Consider the following 25,592-nt stretch of genomic DNA (forward strand, 5'->3'; position numbering starts at 1 on the left):
AGACAGCTACCTGTCATGTCATGTCAAACCTGCACAGGTGTGCTAGATTATTATTATTTAGTTTTATTTTATTTTTTTACACCAATCAGTGTGCAAACATGGTCATTAAAACGCTAAATGAATAGACGTTCATAAACCAGTCAGTGCAACTCATCATTTTGGTCTCCAATTCTCAAACTCAAATTCTCACCCACGGAGGATTAAATGAGAATCTTTCTTGTTTAACACTGGAATGGGGTGGTGCACTGTTCACTACCCGAAGATACTGCCACATCGGGTCAATGCATAGGGCGACAGAAGCAAGCTTCCAAATCAGCTCCCTTTCTCAAAAATCCATTTAATTTATGGTCCCCAGATAGGGAACGTATGTATCAGTATGTGCTCACAAGTCACCCAAGTGCAAGTATTCACACAAAAAAAAAAACGTGCCTCAGGATGCGATCTGTCGCAAGATCCTTTCTTTTTTTACACTTGATCTAAGCCAAAAGGCCTAGAGGGGATAACCGGGAAAGGGGTGGACCCAACCATGTCCCCTTCATGAGCACTCACATTACTCATAGGAATGGAAGGAAGGCTGGCAGCCAACCAGACTCCCATACACTCTCTGGGTGGGTGGCAGTCAGCCACCCATACATACATACATACAGCACAGGCTAAACCCACATCATCACTTAAAAAAAGGACAGGCGACCATTGCACTCTGATGAAGCATTTAGCAATGCAATCCATAGTCTGGCTTTTGCCTGAACCCCCATCACTCCTCCTCTTGCATATAAGACAATATTTCAGATCTGCATATGAAAACAACATGCCTACCTTTATTGCACATAGCTGCCTGCCTGTCTCTAGTTACCCCACTGGCTGTAGCTGCGTCCCTTCCGACATGGAATAACACCAACTGTAACGATAAACTGAAAATTAACAGTATAAACCTGCATCATTTTGGACTCTGGTATTTGCTGAATCCGGGTGACCTGACAATCGATGGTGGTGCCGCTGGTGATTCTGGCCTTCTTGGAATCTGTTGGGCCTATGTGTTAGCTCACACATCACTTGGGTATCCATGGTAACTACCACAACATGGTCATCTGCAGTTTACATCTAGCCCGTGGCATTGAATGGCATTTTAAAAGTGCTAAGGGTCCTGGTGCAATAATCCTCCCATAAGGATCAGCCTCAACGGCTTTGTAGATTGCACTCATGTCAGCAACTCCATATACATTTTTTTTTCTTCATGCTTCTTTCTTCATCCTTTTTTCTTTCTGTCATTCAGACTTTCATTCATTCGATCTCTCTCACTCACTTGCTTTAACTCATTTGTTCTCACTCACTCACTCACTCACTCAATCACTCACTCACTCATTCACTCTCACTCACTCTCACTCTCTCACTCACTCGCTCACTAAGTCAGTCTCTCTCTCTCTCTCTTTTTCTTTTTATATATATTTTTTTCCGTCTTCTTCTTCTTCAGACCCTGTCATAGCACTAATGCCTTTCCAATACCACCAGCAGATGGAGACACTCCATTGCAACATTGGTTGTGAGCAGCTGTTTCTAAAAACAAATGCCTCATGGCGGATTTCCCATCCATCAATGGATGGTAAATTTTGTTTTTATCATTCACTGACCACAGAAACCAATGCATGGTCAAGCAACAGCAATGACACACCCTTGTGTATAGGCATGAGACCCTCATGTCATTTAACAGGATTCAGCACCACCCACAAGACAGCTACCTGTCATGTCATGTCAAACCTGCACAGGTGTGCTAGATTATTATTATTTAGTTTTATTTTATTTTTTTACACCAATCAGTGTGCAAACATGGTCATTAAAACGCTAAATGAATAGACGTTCATAAACCAGTCAGTGCAACTCATCATTTTGGTCTCCAATTCTCAAACTCAAATTCTCACCCACGGAGGATTAAATGAGAATCTTTCTTGTTTAACACTGGAATGGGGTGGTGCACTGTTCACTACCCGAAGATACTGCCACATCGGGTCAATGCATAGGGCGACAGAAGCAAGCTTCCAAATCAGCTCCCTTTCTCAAAAATCCATTTAATTTATGGTCCCCAGATAGGGAACGTATGTATCAGTATGTGCTCACAAGTCACCCAAGTGCAAGTATTCACACAAAAAAAAACGTGCCTCAGGATGCGATCTGTCGCAAGATCCTTTCTTTTTTTACACTTGATCTAAGCCAAAAGGCCTAGAGGGGATAACCGGGAAAGGGGTGGACCCAACCATGTCCCCTTCATGAGCACTCACATTACTCATAGGAATGGAAGGAAGGCTGGCAGCCAACCAGACTCCCATACACTCTCTGGGTGGGTGGCAGTCAGCCACCCATACATACATACATACAGCACAGGCTAAACCCACATCATCACTTAAAAAAAGGACAGGCGACCATTGCACTCTGATGGAGCATTTAGCAATGCAATCCATAGCCTGGCTTTTGCCTGAACCCCCATCACTCCTCCTCTTGCATATAAGACAATATTTCAGATCTGCATATGAAAACAACACGCCTACCTTTGTTGCACATAGCTGCCTGCCTGTCTCTAGTTACCCCACTGGCTGTAGCTGCGTCCCTTCCGACATGGAATAACACCAACTGTAACGATAAACTGAAAATTAACAGTATAAACCTGCATCATTTTGGACTCTGGTATTTGCTGAATCCGGGTGACCTGACAATCGATGGTGGTGCCGCTGGTGATTCTGGCCTTCTTGGAATCTGTTGGGCCTATGTGTTAGCTCACACATCACTTGGGTATCCATGGTAACTACCACAACATGGTCATCTGCAGTTTACATCTAGCCCGTGGCATTGAATGGCATTTTAAAAGTGCTAAGGGTCCTGGTGCAATAATCCTCCCATGAGGATCAGCCTCAACGGCTTTGTAGATTGCACTCATGTCAGCAACTCCATATACATTTTTTTTTCTTCATGCTTCTTTCTTCATCCTTTTTTCTTTCTGTCATTCAGACTTTCATTCATTCGATCTCTCTCACTCACTTGCTTTAACTCATTTGTTCTCACTCACTCACTCACTCACTCAATCACTCACTCACTCATTCACTCTCACTCACTCTCACTCTCTCACTCACTCGCTCACTAAGTCAGTCTCTCTCTCTCTCTCTTTTTCTTTTTATATATATTTTTTTCCGTCTTCTTCTTCTTCTTCTTCAGACCCTGTCATAGCACTAATGCCTTTCCAATACCACCAGCAGATGGAGACACTCCATTGCAACATTGGTTGTGAGCAGCAGTTTCTAAAAACAAATGCCTCATGGCGGATTTCCCATCCATCAATGGATGGTAAATTTTGTTTTTATCATTCACTGACCACAGAAACCAATGCATGGTCAAGCAACAGCAATGACACACCCTTGTGTATAGGCATGAGACCCTCATGTCATTTAACAGGATTCAGCACCACCCACAAGACAGCTACCTGTCATGTCATGTCAAACCTGCACAGGTGTGCTAGATTATTATTATTTAGTTTTATTTTATTTTTTTACACCAATCAGTGTGCAAACATGGTCATTAAAACGCTAAATGAATAGACGTTCATAAACCAGTCAGTGCAACTCATCATTTTGGTCTCCAATTCTCAAACTCAAATTCTCACCCACGGAGGATTAAATGAGAATCTTTCTTGTTTAACACTGGAATGGGGTGGTGCACTGTTCACTACCCGAAGATACTGCCACATCGGGTCAATGCATAGGGCGACAGAAGCAAGCTTCCAAATCAGCTCCCTTTCTCAAAAATCCATTTAATTTATGGTCCCCAGATAGGGAACGTATGTATCAGTATGTGCTCACAAGTCACCCAAGTGCAAGTATTCACACAAAAAAAAACGTGCCTCAGGATGCGATCTGTCGCAAGATCCTTTCTTTTTTTACACTTGATCTAAGCCAAAAGGCCTAGAGGGGATAACCGGGAAAGGGGTGGACCCAACCATGTCCCCTTCATGAGCACTCACATTACTCATAGGAATGGAAGGAAGGCTGGCAGCCAACCAGCCTCCCATACACTTTCTGGGTGGGTGGCAGTCAGCCACCCATACATACATACAGCACAGGCTAAACCCACATCATCACTTAAAAAAAGGACAGGCGACCATTGCACTCTGATGGAGCATTTAGCAATGCAATCCATAGCCTGGCTTTTGCCTGAACCCCCATCACTCCTCCTCTTGCATATAAGACAATATTTCAGATCTGCATATGAAAACAACACGCCTACCTTTGTTGCACATAGCTGCCTGCCTGTCTCTAGTTACCCCACTGGCTGTAGCTGCGTCCCTTCCGACATGGAATAACACCAACTGTAACGATAAACTGAAAATTAACAGTATAAACCTGCATCATTTTGGACTCTGGTATTTGCTGAATCCGGGTGACCTGACAATCGATGGTGGTGCCGCTGGTGATTCTGGCCTTCTTGGAATCTGTTGGGCCTATGTGTTAGCTCACACATCACTTGGGTATCCATGGTAACTACCACAACATGGTCATCTGCAGTTTACATCTAGCCCGTGGCATTGAATGGCATTTTAAAAGTGCTAAGGGTCCTGGTGCAATAATCCTCCCATGAGGATCAGCCTCAACGGCTTTGTAGATTGCACTCATGTCAGCAACTCCATATACATTTTTTTTTCTTCATGCTTCTTTCTTCATACTTTTTTCTTTCTGTCATTCAGACTTTCATTCATTCGATCTCACTCACTTGCTTTAACTCATTTGTTCTCACTCACTCATTCACTCTCACTCACTCTCACTCTCTCACTCACTCGCTCACTAAGTCAGTCTCTCTCACTCTCTTTTTCTTTTTATATATATTTTTTTCCGTCTTCTTCTTCTTCTTCTTCAGACCCTGTCATAGCACTAATGCCTTTCCAATACCACCAGCAGATGGAGACACTCCATTGCAACATTGGTTGTGAGCAGCAGTTTCTAAAAACAAATGCCTCATGGCGGATTTCCCATCCATCAATGGATGGTAAATTTTGTTTTTATCATTCACTGACCACAGAAACCAATGCATGGTCAAGCAACAGCAATGACACACCCTTGTGTATAGGCATGAGACCCTCATGTCATTTAACAGGATTCAGCACCACCCACAAGACAGCTACCTGTCATGTCATGTCAAACCTGCACAGGTGTGCTAGATTATTATTATTTAGTTTTATTTTATTTTTTTACACCAATCAGTGTGCAAACATGGTCATTAAAACGCTAAATGAATAGACGTTCATAAACCAGTCAGTGCAACTCATCATTTTGGTCTCCAATTCTCAAACTCAAATTCTCACCCACGGAGGATTAAATGAGAATCTTTCTTGTTTAACACTGGAATGGGGTGGTGCACTGTTCACTACCCGAAGATACTGCCACATCGGGTCAATGCATAGGGCGACAGAAGCAAGCTTCCAAATCAGCTCCCTTTCTCAAAAATCCATTTAATTTATGGTCCCCAGATAGGGAACGTATGTGTCAGTATGTGCTCACAAGTCACCCAAGTGCAAGTATTCACACAAAAAAAAACGTGCCTCAGGATGCGATCTGTCGCAAGATCCTTTCTTTTTTTACACTTGATCTAAGCCAAAAGGCCTAGAGGGGATAACCGGGAAAGGGGTGGACCCAACCATGTCCCCTTCATGAGCACTCACATTACTCATAGGAATGGAAGGAAGGCTGGCAGCCAACCAGCCTCCCATACACTTTCTGGGTGGGTGGCAGTCAGCCACCCATACATACATACAGCACAGGCTAAACCCACATCATCACTTAAAAAAAGGACAGGCGACCATTGCACTCTGATGGAGCATTTAGCAATGCAATCCATAGCCTGGCTTTTGCATGAACCCCCATCACTCCTCCTCTTGCATATAAGACAATATTTCAGATCTGCATATGAAAACAACACGCCTACCTTTGTTGCACATAGCTGCCTGCCTGTCTCTAGTTACCCCACTGGCTGTAGCTGCGTCCCTTCCGACATGGAATAACACCAACTGTAACGATAAACTGAAAATTAACAGTATAAACCTGCATCATTTTGGACTCTGGTATTTGCTGAATCCGGGTGACCTGACAATCGATGGTGGTGCCGCTGGTGATTCTGGCCTTCTTGGAATCTGTTGGGCCTATGTGTTAGCTCACACATCACTTGGGTATCCATGGTAACTACCACAACATGGTCATCTGCAGTTTACATCTAGCCCGTGGCATTGAATGGCATTTTAAAAGTGCTAAGGGTCCTGGTGCAATAATCCTCCCATGAGGATCAGCCTCAACGGCTTTGTAGATTGCACTCATGTCATCAACTCCATATACATTTTTTTTTCTTCATGCTTCTTTCTTCATCCTTTTTTCTTTCTGTCATTCAGACTTTCATTCATTCGATCTCTCTCACTCACTTGCTTTAACTCATTTGTTCTCACTCACTCACTCACTCACTCAATCACTCACTCACTCATTCACTCTCACTCACTCTCACTCTCTCACTCACTCGCTCACTAAGTCAGTCTCTCTCTCTCTCTCTTTTTCTTTTTATATATATTTTTTTCCGTCTTCTTCTTCTTCTTCTTCAGACCCTGTCATAGCACTAATGCCTTTCCAATACCACCAGCAGATGGAGACACTCCATTGCAACATTGGTTGTGAGCAGCAGTTTCTAAAAACAAATGCCTCATGGCGGATTTCCCATCCATCAATGGATGGTAAATTTTGTTTTTATCATTCACTGACCACAGAAACCAATGCATGGTCAAGCAACAGCAATGACACACCCTTGTGTATAGGCATGAGACCCTCATGTCATTTAACAGGATTCAGCACCACCCACAAGACAGCTACCTGTCATGTCATGTCAAACCTGCACAGGTGTGCTAGATTATTATTATTTAGTTTTATTTTATTTTTTTACACCAATCAGTGTGCAAACATGGTCATTAAAACGCTAAATGAATAGACGTTCATAAACCAGTCAGTGCAACTCATCATTTTGGTCTCCAATTCTCAAACTCAAATTCTCACCCACGGAGGATTAAATGAGAATCTTTCTTGTTTAACACTGGAATGGGGTGGTGCACTGTTCACTACCCGAAGATACTGCCACATCGGGTCAATGCATAGGGCGACAGAAGCAAGCTTCCAAATCAGCTCCCTTTCTCAAAAATCCATTTAATTTATGGTCCCCAGATAGGGAACGTATGTATCAGTATGTGCTCACAAGTCACCCAAGTGCAAGTATTCACACAAAAAAAAACGTGCCTCAGGATGCGATCTGTCGCAAGATCCTTTCTTTTTTTACACTTGATCTAAGCCAAAAGGCCTAGAGGGGATAACTGGGAAAGGGGTGGACCCAACCATGTCCCCTTCATGAGCACTCACATTACTCATAGGAATGGAAGGAAGGCTGGCAGCCAACCAGCCTCCCATACACTTTCTGGGTGGGTGGCAGTCAGCCACCCATACATACATACAGCACAGGCTAAACCCACATCATCACTTAAAAAAAGGACAGGCGACCATTGCACTCTGATGGAGCATTTAGCAATGCAATCCATAGCCTGGCTTTTGCCTGAACCCCCATCACTCCTCCTCTTGCATATAAGACAATATTTCAGATCTGCATATGAAAACAACACGCCTACCTTTGTTGCACATAGCTGCCTGCCTGTCTCTAGTTACCCCACTGGCTGTAGCTGCGTCCCTTCCGACATGGAATAACACCAACTGTAACGATAAACTGAAAATTAACAGTATAAACCTGCATCATTTTGGACTCTGGTATTTGCTGAATCCGGGTGACCTGACAATCGATGGTGGTGCCGCTGGTGATTCTGGCCTTCTTGGAATCTGTTGGGCCTATGTGTTAGCTCACACATCACTTGGGTATCCATGGTAACTACCACAACATGGTCATCTGCAGTTTACATCTAGCCCGTGGCATTGAATGGCATTTTAAAAGTGCTAAGGGTCCTGGTGCAATAATCCTCCCATGAGGATCAGCCTCAACGGCTTTGTAGATTGCACTCATGTCAGCAACTCCATATACATTTTTTTTTCTTCATGCTTCTTTCTTCATCCTTTTTTCTTTCTGTCATTCAGACTTTCATTCATTCGATCTCTCTCATTCACTTGCTTTAACTCATTTGTTCTCACTCACTCACTCACTCACTCAATCACTCACTCACTCATTCACTCTCACTCACTCTCACTCTCTCACTCACTCGCTCACTAAGTCAGTCTCTCTCTCTCTCTCTTTTTCTTTTTATATATATTTTTTTCCGTCTTCTTCTTCTTCTTCTTCTTCTTCAGATCCTGTCATAGCACTAATGCCTTTCCAATACCACCAGCAGATGGAGACACTTCATTGCAACATTGGTTGTGAGCAGCAGTTTCTAAAAACAAATGCCTCATGGCAGATTTCCAATCCATCAATGGATGGTAAATTTTGTTTTTATCATTCACTGACCACAGAAACCAATGCATGGTCAAGCAACAGCAATGACACACCCTTGTGTATAGGCATGAGACCCTCATGTCATTTAACAGGATTCAGCACCACCCACAAGACAGCTACCTGTCATGTCATGTCAAACCTGCACAGGTGTGCTAGATTATTATTATTTAGTTTTATTTTATTTTTTTACACCAATCAGTGTGCAAACATGGTCATTAAAACGCTAAATGAATAGACGTTCATAAACCAGTCAGTGCAACTCATCATTTTGGTCTCCAATTCTCAAACTCAAATTCTCACCCACGGAGGATTAAATGAGAATCTTTCTTGTTTAACACTGGAATGGGGTGGTGCACTGTTCACTACCCGAAGATACTGCCACATCGGGTCAATGCATAGGGCGACAGAAGCAAGCTTCCAAATCAGCTCCCTTTCTCAAAAATCCATTTAATTTATGGTCCCCAGATAGGGAACGTATGTATCAGTATGTGCTCACAAGTCACCCAAGTGCAAGTATTCACACAAAAAAAAACGTGCCTCAGGATGCGATCTGTCGCAAGATCCTTTCTTTTTTTACACTTGATCTAAGCCAAAAGGCCTAGAGGGGATAACCGGGAAAGGGGTGGACCCAACCATGTCCCCTTCATGAGCACTCACATTACTCATAGGAATGGAAGGAAGGCTGGCAGCCAACCAGCCTCCCATACACTTTCTGGGTGGGTGGCAGTCAGCCACCCATACATACATACAGCACAGGCTAAACCCACATCATCACTTAAAAAAAGGACAGGCGACCATTGCACTCTGATGGAGCATTTAGCAATGCAATCCATAGCCTGGCTTTTGCCTGAACCCCCATCACTCCTCCTCTTGCATATAAGACAATATTTCAGATCTGCATATGAAAACAACACGCCTACCTTTGTTGCACATAGCTGCCTGCCTGTCTCTAGTTACCCCACTGGCTGTAGCTGCGTCCCTTCCGACATGGAATAACACCAACTGTAACGATAAACTGAAAATTAACAGTATAAACCTGCATCATTTTGGACTCTGGTATTTGCTGAATCCGGGTGACCTGACAATCGATGGTGGTGCCGCTGGTGATTCTGGCCTTCTTGGAATCTGTTGGGCCTATGTGTTAGCTCACACATCACTTGGGTATCCATGGTAACTACCACAACATGGTCATCTGCAGTTTACATCTAGCCCGTGGCATTGAATGGCATTTTAAAAGTGCTAAGGGTCCTGGTGCAATAATCCTCCCATGAGGATCAGCCTCAACGGCTTTGTAGATTGCACTCATGTCAGCAACTCCATATACATTTTTTTTTCTTCATGCTTCTTTCTTCATCCTTTTTTCTTTCTGTCATTCAGACTTTCATTCATTCGATCTCTCTCACTCACTTGCTTTAACTCATTTGTTCTCACTCACTCACTCACTCACTCAATCACTCACTCATTCACTCTCACTCACTCTCACTCTCTCACTCACTCGCTCACTTTGTCAGTCTCTCTCTCTCTCTCTCTTTTTTTTTTTATATATATTTTTTTTCCGTCTTCTTCTTCTTCTTCTTCAGACCCTGTCATAGCACTAATGCCTTTCCAATACCACCAGCAGATGGAGACACTCCATTGCAACATTGGTTGTGAGCAGCAGTTTCTAAAAACAAATGCCTCATGGCGGATTTCCCATCCATCAATGGATGGTAAATTTTGTTTTTATCATTCACTGACCACAGAAACCAATGCATGGTCAAGCAACAGCAATGACACACCCTTGTGTATAGGCATGAGACCCTCATGTCATTTAACAGGATTCAGCACCACCCACAAGACAGCTACCTGTCATGTCATGTCAAACCTGCACAGGTGTGCTAGATTATTATTATTTAGTTTTATTTTATTTTTTTACACCAATCAGTGTGCAAACATGGTCATTAAAACGCTAAATGAATAGACGTTCATAAACCAGTCAGTGCAACTCATCATTTTGGTCTCCAATTCTCAAACTCAAATTCTCACCCACGGAGGATTAAATGAGAATCTTTCTTGTTTAACACTGGAATGGGGTGGTGCACTGTTCACTACCCGAAGATACTGCCACATCGGGTCAATGCATAGGGCGACAGAAGCAAGCTTCCAAATCAGCTCCCTTTCTCAAAAATCCATTTAATTTATGGTCCCCAGATAGGGAACGTATGTATCAGTATGTGCTCACAAGTCACCCAAGTGCAAGTATTCACACAAAAAAAAACGTGCCTCAGGATGCGATCTGTCGCAAGATCCTTTCTTTTTTTACACTTGATCTAAGCCAAAAGGCCTAGAGGGGATAACCGGGAAAGGGGTGGACCCAACCATGTCCCCTTCATGAGCACTCACATTACTCATAGGAATGGAAGGAAGGCTGGCAGCCAACCAGCCTCCCATACACTTTCTGGGTGGGTGGCAGTCAGCCACCCATACATACATACAGCACAGGCTAAACCCACATCATCACTTAAAAAAAGGACAGGCGACCATTGCACTCTGATGGAGCATTTAGCAATGCAATCCATAGCCTGGCTTTTGCCTGAACCCCCATCACTCCTCCTCTTGCATATAAGACAATATTTCAGATCTGCATATGAAAACAACACGCCTACCTTTGTTGCACATAGCTGCCTGCCTGTCTCTAGTTACCCCACTGGCTGTAGCTGCGTCCCTTCCGACATGGAATAACACCAACTGTAACGATAAACTGAAAATTAACAGTATAAACCTGCATCATTTTGGACTCTGGTATTTGCTGAATCCGGGTGACCTGACAATCGATGGTGGTGCCGCTGGTGATTCTGGCCTTCTTGGAATCTGTGGGGCCTATGTGTTAGCTCACACATCACTTGGGTATCCATGGTAACTACCACAACATGGTCATCTGCAGTTTACATCTAGCCCGTGGCATTGAATGGCATTTTAAAAGTGCTAAGGGTCCTGGTGCAATAATCCTCCCATGAGGATCAGCCTCAACGGCTTTGTAGATTGCACTCATGTCAGCAACTCCATATACATTTTTTTTTCTTCATGCTTCTTTCTTCATCCTTTTTTCTTTCTGTCATTCAGACTTTCATTCATTCGATCTCTCTCACTCACTTGCTTTAACTCATTTGTTCTCACTCACTCACTCACTCACTCAATCACTCACTCATTCACTCTCACTCACTCTCACTCTCTCACTCACTCGCTCACTTTGTCAGTCTCTCTCTCTCTCTCTCTTTTTTTTTTTATATATATTTTTTTTCCGTCTTCTTCTTCTTCTTCTTCAGACCCTGTCATAGCACTAATGCCTTTCCAATACCACCAGCAGATGGAGACACTCCATTGCAACATTGGTTGTGAGCAGCAGTTTCTAAAAACAAATGCCTCATGGCGGATTTCCCATCCATCAATGGATGGTAAATTTTGTTTTTATCATTCACTGACCACAGAAACCAATGCATGGTCAAGCAACAGCAATGACACACCCTTGTGTATAGGCATGAGACCCTCATGTCATTTAACAGGATTCAGCACCACCCACAAGACAGCTACCTGTCATGTCATGTCAAACCTGCACAGGTGTGCTAGATTATTATTATTTAGTTTTATTTTATTTTTTTACACCAATCAGTGTGCAAACATGGTCATTAAAACGCTAAATGAATAGACGTTCATAAACCAGTCAGTGCAACTCATCATTTTGGTCTCCAATTCTCAAACTCAAATTCTCACCCACGGAGGATTAAATGAGAATCTTTCTTGTTTAACACTGGAATGGGGTGGTGCACTGTTCACTACCCGAAGATACTGCCACATCGGGTCAATGCATAGGGCGACAGAAGCAAGCTTCCAAATCAGCTCCCTTTCTCAAAAATCCATTTAATTTATGGTCCCCAGATAGGGAACGTATGTATCAGTATGTGCTCACAAGTCACCCAAGTGCAAGTATTCACACAAAAAAAAACGTGCCTCAGGATGCGATCTGTCGCAAGATCCTTTCTTTTTTTACACTTGATCTAAGCCAAAAGGCCTAGAGGGGATAACCGGGAAAGGGGTGGACCCAACCATGTCCCCTTCATGAGCACTCACATTACTCATAGGAATGGAAGGAAGGCTGGCAGCCAACCAGCCTCCCATACACTTTCTGGGTGGGTGGCAGTCAGCCACCCATACATACATACAGCACAGGCTAAACCCACATCATCACTTAAAAAAAGGACAGGCGACCATTGCACTCTGATGGAGCATTTAGCAATGCAATCCATAGCCTGGCTTTTGCCTGAACCCCCATCACTCCTCCTCTTGCATATAAGACAATATTTCAGATCTGCATATGAAAACAACACGCCTACCTTTGTTGCACATAGCTGCCTGCCTGTCTCTAGTTACCCCACTGGCTGTAGCTGCGTCCCTTCCGACATGGAATAACACCAACTGTAACGATAAACTGAAAATTAACAGTATAAACCTGCATCATTTTGGACTCTGGTATTTGCTGAATCCGGGTGACCTGACAATCGATGGTGGTGCCGCTGGTGATTCTGGCCTTCTTGGAATCTGTTGGGCCTATGTGTTAGCTCACACATCACTTGGGTATCCATGGTAACTACCACAACATGGTCATCTGCAGTTTACATCTAGCCCGTGGCATTGAATGGCATTTTAAAAGTGCTAAGGGTCCTGGTGCAATAATCCTCCCATGAGGATCAGCCTCAACGGCTTTGTAGATTGCACTCATGTCAGCAACTCCATATACATTTTTTTTTCTTCATGCTTCTTTCTTCATCCTTTTTTCTTTCTGTCATTCAGACTTTCATTCATTCGATCTCTCTCACTCACTTGCTTTAACTCATTTGTTCTCACTCACTCACTCACTCAATCACTCACTCACTCATTCACTCTCACTCACTCTCACTCTCTCACTCACTCGCTCACTAAGTCAGTCTCTCTCTCTCTCTCTCTTTTTCTTTTTATATATATTTTTTTCCGTCTTCTTCTTCTTCTTCTTCTTCTTCAGACCCTGTCATAGCACTAATGCCTTTCCAATACCACCAGCAGATGGAGACACTCCATTGCAACATTGGTTGTGAGCAGCAGTTTCTAAAAACAAATGCCTCATGGCGGATTTCCCATCCATCAATGGATGGTAAATTTTGTTTTTATCATTCACTGACCACAGAAACCAATGCATGGTCAAGCAACAGCAATGACACACCCTTGTGTATAGGCATGAGACCCTCATGTCATTTAACAGGATTCAGCACCACCCACAAGACAGCTACCTGTCATGTCATGTCAAACCTGCACAGGTGTGCTAGATTATTATTATTTAGTTTTATTTTATTTTTTTACACCAATCAGTGTGCAAACATGGTCATTAAAACGCTAAATGAATAGACGTTCATAAACCAGTCAGTGCAACTCATCATTTTGGTCTCCAATTCTCAAACTCAAATTCTCACCCACGGAGGATTAAATGAGAATCTTTCTTGTTTAACACTGGAATGGGGTGGTGCACTGTTCACTACCCGAAGATACTGCCACATCGGGTCAATGCATAGGGCGACAGAAGCAAGCTTCCAAATCAGCTCCCTTTCTCAAAAATCCATTTAATTTATGGTCCCCAGATAGGGAACGTATGTATCAGTATGTGCTCACAAGTCACCCAAGTGCAAGTATTCACACAAAAAAAAACGTGCCTCAGGATGCGATCTGTCGCAAGATCCTTTCTTTTTTTACACTTGATCTAAGCCAAAAGGCCTAGAGGGGATAACCGGGAAAGGGGTGGACCCAACCATGTCCCCTTCATGAGCACTCACATAACTCATAGGAATGGAAGGAAGGCTGGCAGCCAACCAGCCTCCCATACACTTTCTGGGTGGGTGGCAGTCAGCCACCCATACATACATACAGCACAGGCTAAACCCACATCATCACTTAAAAAAAGGACAGGCGACCATTGCACTCTGATGGAGCATTTAGCAATGCAATCCATAGCCTGGCTTTTGCCTGAACCCCCATCACTCCTCCTCTTGCATATAAGACAATTTTTCAGATCTGCATATGAAAACAACACGCCTACCTTTGTTGCACATAGCTGCCTGCCTGTCTCTAGTTACCCCACTGGCTGTAGCTGCGTCCGTTCCGACATGGAATAACACCAACTGTAACGATAAACTGAAAATTAACAGTATAAACCTGCATCATTTTGGACTCTGGTATTTGCTGAATCCGGGTGACCTGACAATCGATGGTGGTGCCGCTGGTGATTCTGGCCTTCTTGGAATCTGTTGGGCCTATGTGTTAGCTCACACATCACTTGGGTATCCATGGTAACTACCACAACATGGTCATCTGCAGTTTACATCTAGCCCGTGGCATTGAATGGCATTTTAAAAGTGCTAAGGGTCCTGGTGCAATAATCCTCCCATGAGGATCAGCCTCAACGGCTTTGTAGATTGCACTCATGTCAGCAACTCCATATACATTTTTTTTTTCTTCATGCTTCTTTCTTCATCCTTTTTTCTTTCTGTCATTCAGACTTTCATTCATTCGATCTCTCTCACTCACTTGCTTTAACTCATTTGTTCTCACTCACTCACTCACTCACTCAATCACTCACTCACTCATTCACTCTCACTCACTCTCACTCTCTCACTCACTCGCTCACTAAGTCAGTCTCTCTCTCTCTCTCTCTCTCTTTTTCTTTTTATATATATTTTTTTCCGTCTTCTTCTTCCTCTTCTTCTTCTTCAGACCCTGTCATAGCACTAATGCCTTTCCAATACCACCAGCAGATGGAGACACTCCATTGCAACATTGGTTGTGAGCAGCAGTTTCTAAAAACAAATGCCTCATGGCGGATTTCCCATCCATCAATGGATGGTAAATTTTGTTTTTATCATTCACTGACCACAGAAACCAATGCATGGTCAAGCAACAGCAATGACACACCCTTGTGTATAGGCATGAGACCCTCATGTCATTTAACAGGATTCAGCACCACCCACAAGACAGCTACCTGTCATGTCATGTCAAACCTGCACAGGTGTGCTAGATTATTATTATTTAGTTTTATTTTATTTTTTTACACCAATCAGTGTGCAAACATGGTCATTAAAACGCTAAATGAATAGACGTTCATAAACCAGTCAGTGCAACTCATCATTTTGGTCTCCAATTCTCAAACTCAAATTCTCACCCACGGAGGATTAAATGAGAATCTTTCTTGTTTAACACTGGAATGGGGTGGTGCACTGTTCACTACCCGAAGATACTGCCACATCGGGTCAATGCATAGGGCGACAGAAGCAAGTTCCAAATCAGCTCCCTTTCTCAAAAATCCATTTAATTTATGGTCCCCAGATAGGGAACGTATGTATCAGTATGTGCTCACAAGTCACCCAAGTGCAAGTATTCACACAAAAAAAAAAACGTGCCTCAGGATGCGATCTGTCGCAAGATCCTTTCTTTTTTTACACTTGATCTAAGCCAAAAGGCCTAGAGGGGATAACCGGGAAAGGGGTGGACCCAACCATGTCCCCTTCATGAGCACTCACATTACTCATAGGAATGGAAGGAAGGCTGGCAGCCAACCAGCCTCCCATACACTTTCTGGGTGGGTGGCAGTCAGCCACCCATACATACATACAGCACAGGCTAAACCCACATCATCACTTAAAAAAAGGACAGGCGACCATTGCACTCTGATGGAGCATTTAGCAATGCAATCCATAGCCTGGCTTTTGCCTGAACCCCCATCACTCCTCCTCTTGCATATAAGACAATATTTCAGATCTGCATATGAAAACAACACGCCTACCTTTGTTGCACATAGCTGCCTGCCTGTCTCTAGTTACCCCACTGGCTGTAGCTGCGTCCCTTCCGACATGGAATAACACCAACTGTAACGATAAACTGAAAATTAACAGTATAAACCTGCATCATTTTGGACTCTGGTATTTGCTGAATCCGGGTGACCTGACAATCGATGGTGGTGCCGCTGGTGATTCTGGCCTTCTTGGAATCTGTTGGGCCTATGTGTTAGCTCACACATCACTTGGGTATCCATGGTAACTACCACAACATGGTCATCTGCAGTTTACATCTAGCCCGTGGCATTGAATGGCATTTTAAAAGTGCTAAGGGTCCTGGTGCAATAATCCTCCCATGAGGATCAGCCTCAACGGCTTTGTAGATTGCACTCATGTCAGCAACTCCATATACATTTTTTTTTCTTCATGCTTCTTTCTTCATCCTTTTTTCTTTCTGTCATTCAGACTTTCATTCATTCGATCTCTCTCACTCACTTGCTTTAACTCATTTGTTCTCACTCACTCACTCACTCACTCAATCACTCACTCACTCATTCACTCTCACTCACTCTCACTCTCTCACTCACTCGCTCACTAAGTCAGTCTCTCTCTCTCTCTCTCTTTTTCTTTTTATATATATTTTTTTCCGTCTTCTTCTTCTTCTTCAGACCCTGTCATAGCACTAATGCCTTTCCAATACCACCAGCAGATGGAGACACTCCATTGCAACATTGGTTGTGAGCAGCAGTTTCTAAAAACAAATGCCTCATGGCGGATTTCCCATCCATCAATGGATGGTAAATTTTGTTTTTATCATTCACTGACCACAGAAACCAATGCATGGTCAAGCAACAGCAATGACACACCCTTGTGTATAGGCATGAGACCCTCATGTCATTTAACAGGATTCAGCACCACCCACAAGACAGCTACCTGTCATGTCATGTCAAACCTGCACAGGTGTGCTAGATTATTATTATTTAGTTTTATTTTATTTTTTTACACCAATCAGTGTGCAAACATGGTCATTAAAACGCTAAATGAATAGACGTTCATAAACCAGTTAGTGCAACTCATCATTTTGGTCTCCAATTCTCAAACTCAAATTCTCACCCACGGAGGATTAAATGAGAATCTTTCTTGTTTAACACTGGAATGGGGTGGTGCACTGTTCACTACCCGAAGATACTGCCACATCGGGTCAATGCATAGGGCGACAGAAGCAAGCTTCCAAATCAGCTCCCTTTCTCAAAAATCCATTTAATTTATGGTCCCCAGATAGGGAACGTATGTATCAGTATGTGCTCACAAGTCACCCAAGTGCAAGTATTCACACAAAAAAAAACGTGCCTCAGGATGCGATCTGTCGCAAGATCCTTTCTTTTTTTACACTTGATCTAAGCCAAAAGGCCTAGAGGGGATAACCGGGAAAGGGGTGGACCCAACCATGTCCCCTTCATGAGCACTCACATTACTCATAGGAATGGAAGGAAGGCTGGCAGCCAACCAGCCTCCCATACACTTTCTGGGTGGGTGGCAGTCAGCCACCCATACATACATACAGCACAGGCTAAACCCACATCATCACTTAAAAAAAGGACAGGCGACCATTGCACTCTGATGGAGCATTTAGCAATGCAATCCATAGCCTGGCTTTTGCCTGAACCCCCATCACTCCTCCTCTTGCATATAAGACAATATTTCAGATCTGCATATGAAAACAACACGCCTACCTTTGTTGCACATAGCTGCCTGCCTGTCTCTAGTTACCCCACTGGCTGTAGCTGCGTCCCTTCCGACATGGAATAACACCAACTGTAACGATAAACTGAAAATTAACAGTATAAACCTGCATCATTTTGGACTCTGGTATTTGCTGAATCCGGGTGACCTGACAATCGATGGTGGTGCCGCTGGTGATTCTGGCCTTCTTGGAATCTGTTGGGCCTATGTGTTAGCTCACACATCACTTGGGTATCCATGGTAACTACCACAACATGGTCATCTGCAGTTTACATCTAGCCCGTGGCATTGAATGGCATTTTAAAAGTGCTAAGGGTCCTGGTGCAATAATCCTCCCATGAGGATCAGCCTCAACGGCTTTGTAGATTGCACTCATGTCAGCAACTCCATATACATTTTTTTTTCTTCATGCTTCTTTCTTCATCCTTTTTTCTTTCTGTCATTCAGACTTTCATTCATTCGATCTCTCTCACTCACTTGCTTTAACTCATTTGTTCTCACTCACTCACTCACTCACTCAATCACTCACTCACTCATTCACTCTCACTCACTCTCACTCTCTCACTCACTCGCTCACTAAGTCAGTCTCTCTCTCTCTCTCTCTTTTTCTTTTTATATATATTTTTTTCCGTCTTCTTCTTCTTCTTCTTCTTCTTCTTCAGACCCTGTCATAGCACTAATGCCTTTCCAATACCACCAGCAGATGGAGACACTCCATTGCAACATTGGTTGTGAGCAGCAGTTTCTAAAAACAAATGCCTCATGGCGGATTTCCCATCCATCAATGGATGGTAAATTTTGTTTTTATCATTCACTGACCACAGAAACCAATGCATGGTCAAGCAACAGCAATGACACACCCTTGTGTATAGGCATGAGACCCTCATGTCATTTAACAGGATTCAGCACCACCCACAAGACAGCTACCTGTCATGTCATGTCAAACCTGCACAGGTGTGCTAGATTATTATTATTTAGTTTTATTTTATTTTTTTACACCAATCAGTGTGCAAACATGGTCATTAAAACGCTAAATGAATAGACGTTCATAAACCAGTCAGTGCAACTCATCATTTTGGTCTCCAATTCTCAAACTCAAATTCTCACCCACGGAGGATTAAATGAGAATCTTTCTTGTTTAACACTGGAATGGGGTGGTGCACTGTTCACTACCCGAAGATACTGCCACATCGGGTCAATGCATAGGGCGACAGAAGCAAGCTTCCAAATCAGCTCCCTTTCTCAAAAATCCATTTAATTTATGGTCCCCAGATAGGGAACGTATGTATCAGTATGTGCTCACAAGTCACCCAAGTGCAAGTATTCACACAAAAAAAAAACGTGCCTCAGGATGCGATCTGTCGCAACATCCTTTCTTTTTTTACACTTGATCTAAGCCAAAAGGCCTAGAGGGGATAACCGGGAAAGGGGTGGACCCAACCATGTCCCCTTCATGAGCACTCACATTACTCATAGGAATGGAAGGAAGGCTGGCAGCCAACCAGCCTCCCATACACTTTCTGGGTGGGTGGCAGTCAGCCACCCATACATACATACAGCACAGGCTAAACCCACATCATCACTTAAAAAAAGGACAGGTGACCATTGCACTCTGATGGAGCATTTAGCAATGCAATCCATAGCCTGGCTTTTGCCTGAACCCCCATCACTCCTCCTCTTGCATATAAGACAATATTTCAGATCTGCATATGAAAACAACACGCCTACCTTTGTTGCACATAGCTGCCTGCCTGTCTCTAGTTACCCCACTGGCTGTAGCTGCGTCCCTTCCGACATGGAATAACACCAACTGTAACGATAAACTGAAAATTAACAGTATAAACCTGCATCATTTTGGACTCTGGTATTTGCTGAATCCGGGTGACCTGACAATCGATGGTGGTGCCGCTGGTGATTCTGGCCTTCTTGGAATCTGTTGGGCCTATGTGTTAGCTCACACATCACTTGGGTATCCATGGTAACTACCACAACATGGTCATCTGCAGTTTACATCTAGCCCGTGGCATTGAATGGCATTTTAAAAGTGCTAAGGGTCCTGGTGCAATAATCCTCCCATGAGGATCAGCCTCAACGGCTTTGTAGATTGCACTCATGTCAGCAACTCCATATACATTTTTTTTCTTCATGCTTCTTTCTTCATCCTTTTTTCTTTCTGTCATTCAGACTTTCATTTATTCGATCTCTCTCACTCACTTGCTTTAACTCATTTGTTCTCACTCACTCACTCACTCACTCACTCAATCACTCACTCACTCATTCACTCTCACTCACTCTCACTCTCTCACTCACTCGCTCACTAAGTCAGTCTCTCTCTCTCTCTCTCTTTTTCTTTCTATATATATTTTTTTCCGTCTTCTTCTTCTTCTTCTTCTTCTTCTTCAGACCCTGTCATAGCACTAATGCCTTTCCAATACCACCAGCAGATGGAGACACTCCATTGCAACATTGGTTGTGAGCAGCAGTTTCTAAAAACAAATGCCTCATGGCGGATTTCCCATCCATCAATGGATGGTAAATTTTGTTTTTATCATTCACTGACCACAGAAACCAATGCATGGTCAAGCAACAGCAATGACACACCCTTGTGTATAGGCATGAGACCCTCATGTCATTTAACAGGATTCAGCACCACCCACAAGACAGCTACCTGTCATGTCATGTCAAACCTGCACAGGTGTGCTAGATTATTATTATTTAGTTTTATTTTATTTTTTTACACCAATCAGTGTGCAAACATGGTCATTAAAACGCTAAATGAATAGACGTTCATAAACCAGTCAGTGCAACTCATCATTTTGGTCTCCAATTCTCAAACTCAAATTCTCACCCACGGAGGATTAAATGAGAATCTTTCTTGTTTAACACTGGAATGGGGTGGTGCACTGTTCACTACCCAAAGATACTGCCACATCGGGTCAATGCATAGGGCGACAGAAGCAAGCTTCCAAATCAGCTCCCTTTCTCAAAAATCCATTTAATTTATGGTCCCCAGATAGGGAACGTATGTATCAGTATGTGCTCACAAGTCACCCAAGTGCAAGTATTCACACAAAAAAAAAACGTGCCTCAGGATGAGATCTGTCGCAAGATCCTTTCTTTTTTTACACTTGATCTAAGCTAAAAGGCCTAGAGGGGATAACCGGGTAAGGGGTGGACCCAACCATGTCCCCTTCATGAGCACTCACATTACTCATAGGAATGGAAGGAAGGCTGGCAGCCAACCAGCCTCCCATACACTTTCTGGGTGGGTGGCAGTCAGCCACCCATACATACATACAGCACAGGCTAAACCCACATCATCACTTAAAAAAAGGACAGGCGACCATTGCACTCTGATGGAGCATTTAGCAATGCAATCCATAGCCTGGCTTTTGCCTGAACCCCCATCACTCCTCCTCTTGCATATAAGACAATATTTCAGATCTGCATATGAAAACAACACGCCTACCTTTGTTGCACATAGCTGCCTGCCTGTCTCTAGTTACCCCACTGGCTGTAGCTGCGTCCCTTCCGACATGGAATAACACCAACTGTAACGATAAACTGAAAATTAACAGTATAAACCTGCATCATTTTGGACTCTGGTATTTGCTGAATCCGGGTGACCTGACAATCGATGGTGGTGCCGCTGGTGATTCTGGCCTTCTTGGAATCTGTTGGGCCTATGTGTTAGCTCACACATCACTTGGGTATCCATGGTAACTACCACAACATGGTCATCTGCAGTTTACATCTAGCCCGTGGCATTGAATGGCATTTTAAAAGTGCTAAGGGTCCTGGTGCAATAATCCTCCCATGAGGATCAGCCTCAACGGCTTTGTAGATTGCACTCATGTCAGCAACTCCATATACATTTTTTTTTCTTCATGCTTCTTTCTTCATCCTTTTTTCTTTCTGTCATTCAGACTTTCATTCATTCGATCTCTCTCACTCACTTGCTTTAACTCATTTGTTCTCACTCACTCACTCACTCACTCAATCACTCACTCACTCATTCACTCTCACTCACTCTCACTCTCTCACTCACTCGCTCACTAAGTCAGTCTCTCTCTCTCTCTTTTTCTTTTTATATATATTTTTTTCCGTCTTCTTCTTCTTCTTCTTCTTCAGACCCTGTCATAGCACTAATGCCTTTCCAATACCACCAGCAGATGGAGACACTCCATTGCAACATTGGTTGTGAGCAGCAGTTTCTAAAAACAAATGCCTCATGGCGGATTTCCCATCCATCAATGGATGGTAAATTTTGTTTTTATCATTCACTGACCACAGAAACCAATGCATGGTCAAGCAACAGCAATGACACACCCTTGTGTATAGGCATGAGACCCTCATGTCATTTAACAGGATTCAGCACCACCCACAAGACAGCTACCTGTCATGTCATGTCAAACCTGCACAGGTGTGCTAGATTATTATTATTTAGTTTTATTTTATTTTTTTACACCAATCAGTGTGCAAACATGGTCATTAAAACGCTAAATGAATAGACGTTCATAAACCAGTCAGTGCAACTCATCATTTTGGTCTCCAATTCTCAAACTCAAATTCTCACCCACGGAGGATTAAATGAGAATCTTTCTTGTTTAACACAGGAATGGGGTGGTGCACTGTTCACTAACCGAAGATACTGCCACATCGGGTCAATGCATAGGGCGACAGAAGCAAGCTTCCAAATCAGCTCCCTTTCTCAAAAATCCATTTAATTTATGGTCCCCAGATAGGGAACGTATGTATCAGTATGTGCTCACAAGTCACCCAAGTGCAAGTATTCACACAAAAAAAAAACGTGCCTCAGGATGCAATCTGTCGCAAGATCCTTTCTTTTTTTACACTTGATCTAAGCCAAAAGGCCTAGAGGGGATAACCGGGAAAGGGGTGGACCCAATCATGTCCCCTTCATGAGCACTCACATTACTCATAGGAATGGAAGGAAGGCTGGCAGCCAACCAGCCTCCCATACACTTTCTGGGTGGGTGGCAGTCAGCCACCCATACATACATACAGCACAGGCTAAACCCACATCATCACTTAAAAAAAGGACAGGCGACCATTGCACTCTGATGGAGCATTTAGCAATGCAATCCATAGCCTGGCTTTTGCCTGAACCCCCATCACTCCTCCTCTTGCATATAAGACAATATTTCAGATCTGCATATGAAAACAACACGCCTACCTTTGTTGCACATAGCTGCCTGCCTGTCTCTAGTTACCCCACTGGCTGTAGCTGCGTCCCTTCCGACATGGAATAACACCAACTGTAACGATAAACTGAAAATTAACAGTATAAACCTGCATCATTTTGGACTCTGGTATTTGCTGAATCCGGGTGACCTGACAATCGATGGTGGTGCCGCTGGTGATTCTGGCCTTCTTGGAATCTGTTGGGCCTATGTGTTAGCTCACACATCACTTGGGTATCCATGGTAACTACCACAACATGGTCATCTGCAGTTTACATCTAGCCCGTGGCATTGAATGGCATTTTAAAAGTGCTAAGGGTCCTGGTGCAATAATCCTCCCATGAGGATCAGCCTCAACGGCTTTGTAGATTGCACTCATGTCAGCAACTCCACATACATTTTTTTTTCTTCATGCTTCTTTCTTCATCCTTTTTTCTTTCTGTCATTCAGACTTTCATTCATTCGATCTCTCTCACTCACTTGCTTTAACTCATTTGTTCTCACTCACTCACTCAATCACTCACTCATTCACTCTCACTCACTCTCACTCTCTCACTCACTCGCTCACTAAGTCAGTCTCTCTCTCTCTCTCTCTTTTTCTTTTTATATATATTTTTTTCCGTCTTCTTCTTCTTCTTCTTCTTCTTCTTCTTCTTCTTCTTCTTCTTCAGACCCTTTCATAGCACTAATGCCTTTCCAATACCACCAGCAGATGGAGACACTCCATTGCAACATTGGTTGTGAGCAGCAGTTTCTAAAAACAAATGCCTCATGGCGGATTTCCCATCCATCAATGGATGGTAAATTTTGTTTTTATCATTCACTGACCACAGAAACCAATGCATGGTCAAGCAACAGCAATGACACACCCTTGTGTATAGGCATGAGACCCTCATGTCATTTAACAGGATTCAGCACCACCCACAAGACAGCTACCTGTCATGTCATGTCAAACCTGCACAGGTGTGCTAGATTATTATTATTTAGTTTTATTTTATTTTTTTACACCAATCAGTGTGCAAACATGGTCATTAAAACGCTAAATGAATAGACGTTCATAAACCAGTCAGTGCAACTCATCATTTTGGTCTCCAATTCTCAAACTCAAATTCTCACCCACGGAGGATTAAATGAGAATCTTTCTTGTTTAACACTGGAATGGGGTGGTGCACTGTTCACTACCCGAAGATACTGCCACATCGGGTCAATGCATAGGGCGACAGAAGCAAGCTTCCAAATCAGCTCCCTTTCTCAAAAATCCATTTAATTTATGGTCCCCAGATAGGGAACGTATGTATCAGTATGTGCTCACAAGTCACCCAAGTGCAAGTATTCACACAAAAAAAAAACGTGCCTCAGGATGCGATCTGTCGCAAGATCCTTTCTTTTTTTACACTTGATCTAAGCCAAAAGGCCTAGAGGGGATAACCGGGAAAGGGGTGGACCCAACCATGTCCCCTTCATGAGCACTCACATTACTCATAGGAATGGAAGGAAGGCTGGCAGCCAACCAGCCTCCCATACACTTTCTGGGTGGGTGGCAGTCAGCCACCCATACATACATACAGCACAGGCTAAACCCACATCATCACTTAAAAAAAGGACAGGCGACCATTGCACTCTGATGGAGCATTTAGCAATGCAATCCATAGCCTGGCTTTTGCCTGAACCCCCATCACTCCTCCTCTTGCATATAAGACAATATTTCAGATCTGCATATGAAAACAACACGCCTACCTTTGTTGCACATAGCTGCCTGCCTGTCTCTAGTTACCCCACTGGCTGTAGCTGCGTCCCTTCCGACATGGAATAACACCAACTGTAACGATAAACTGAAAATTAACAGTATAAACCTGCATCATTTTGGACTCTGGTATTTGCTGAATCCGGGTGACCTGACAATCGATGGTGGTGCCGCTGGTGATTCTGGCCTTCTTGGAATCTGTTGGGCCTATGTGTTAGCTCACACATCACTTTGGTATCCATGGTAACTACCACAACATGGTCATCTGCAGTTTACATCTAGCCCGTGGCATTGAATGGCATTTTAAAAGTGCTAAGGGTCCTGGTGCAATAATCCTCCCATGAGGATCAGCCTCAACGGCTTTGTAGATTGCACTCATGTCAGCAACTCCATATACATTTTTTTTTCTTCATGCTTCTTTCTTCATCCTTTTTTCTTTCTGTCATTCAGACTTTCATTCATTCGATCTCTCTCACTCACTTGCTTTAACTCATTTGTTCTCACTCACTCACTCACTCACTCACTCACTCAATCACTCACTCATTCACTCTCACTCACTCTCACTCTCTCACT

At 43.3% G+C, this 25,592-nt stretch overlaps 15 pseudogenes; all 15 read right to left on the minus strand.

Moving 5' to 3' along the window:
* Nucleotides 1-235: 235 nt before the first annotated feature.
* Nucleotides 236-501, minus strand: LOC130340677 (U2 spliceosomal RNA; annotated as a pseudogene).
* A 1,460-nt stretch (nucleotides 502-1,961) lies between these two features.
* LOC130338764 (U2 spliceosomal RNA) lies at nucleotides 1,962-2,225 on the minus strand (annotated as a pseudogene).
* A 1,466-nt stretch (nucleotides 2,226-3,691) lies between these two features.
* Nucleotides 3,692-3,955, minus strand: LOC130338775 (U2 spliceosomal RNA; annotated as a pseudogene).
* Nucleotides 3,956-5,383: 1,428 nt separating this feature from the next.
* Nucleotides 5,384-5,647, minus strand: LOC130339959 (U2 spliceosomal RNA; annotated as a pseudogene).
* Nucleotides 5,648-7,109: 1,462 nt separating this feature from the next.
* On the minus strand, nucleotides 7,110-7,373 carry LOC130338797 (U2 spliceosomal RNA; annotated as a pseudogene).
* Nucleotides 7,374-8,841: 1,468 nt separating this feature from the next.
* On the minus strand, nucleotides 8,842-9,105 carry LOC130338804 (U2 spliceosomal RNA; annotated as a pseudogene).
* Nucleotides 9,106-10,566: 1,461 nt separating this feature from the next.
* On the minus strand, nucleotides 10,567-10,830 carry LOC130338810 (U2 spliceosomal RNA; annotated as a pseudogene).
* A 1,461-nt stretch (nucleotides 10,831-12,291) lies between these two features.
* Nucleotides 12,292-12,555, minus strand: LOC130338815 (U2 spliceosomal RNA; annotated as a pseudogene).
* Nucleotides 12,556-14,021: 1,466 nt separating this feature from the next.
* On the minus strand, nucleotides 14,022-14,285 carry LOC130338826 (U2 spliceosomal RNA; annotated as a pseudogene).
* Nucleotides 14,286-15,760: 1,475 nt separating this feature from the next.
* On the minus strand, nucleotides 15,761-16,025 carry LOC130342437 (U2 spliceosomal RNA; annotated as a pseudogene).
* A 1,461-nt stretch (nucleotides 16,026-17,486) lies between these two features.
* On the minus strand, nucleotides 17,487-17,750 carry LOC130338848 (U2 spliceosomal RNA; annotated as a pseudogene).
* A 1,473-nt stretch (nucleotides 17,751-19,223) lies between these two features.
* Nucleotides 19,224-19,488, minus strand: LOC130341073 (U2 spliceosomal RNA; annotated as a pseudogene).
* Nucleotides 19,489-20,964: 1,476 nt separating this feature from the next.
* LOC130342327 (U2 spliceosomal RNA) lies at nucleotides 20,965-21,229 on the minus strand (annotated as a pseudogene).
* A 1,463-nt stretch (nucleotides 21,230-22,692) lies between these two features.
* On the minus strand, nucleotides 22,693-22,957 carry LOC130342054 (U2 spliceosomal RNA; annotated as a pseudogene).
* A 1,479-nt stretch (nucleotides 22,958-24,436) lies between these two features.
* LOC130340201 (U2 spliceosomal RNA) lies at nucleotides 24,437-24,701 on the minus strand (annotated as a pseudogene).
* Between the last annotated feature and the right edge of the window lie 891 nt (nucleotides 24,702-25,592).

The sequence above is a fragment of the Hyla sarda genome, chromosome 1 (assembly GCF_029499605.1).
Source record: "Hyla sarda isolate aHylSar1 chromosome 1, aHylSar1.hap1, whole genome shotgun sequence".
Lineage (NCBI taxonomy): Eukaryota > Metazoa > Chordata > Amphibia > Anura > Hylidae > Hyla > Hyla sarda.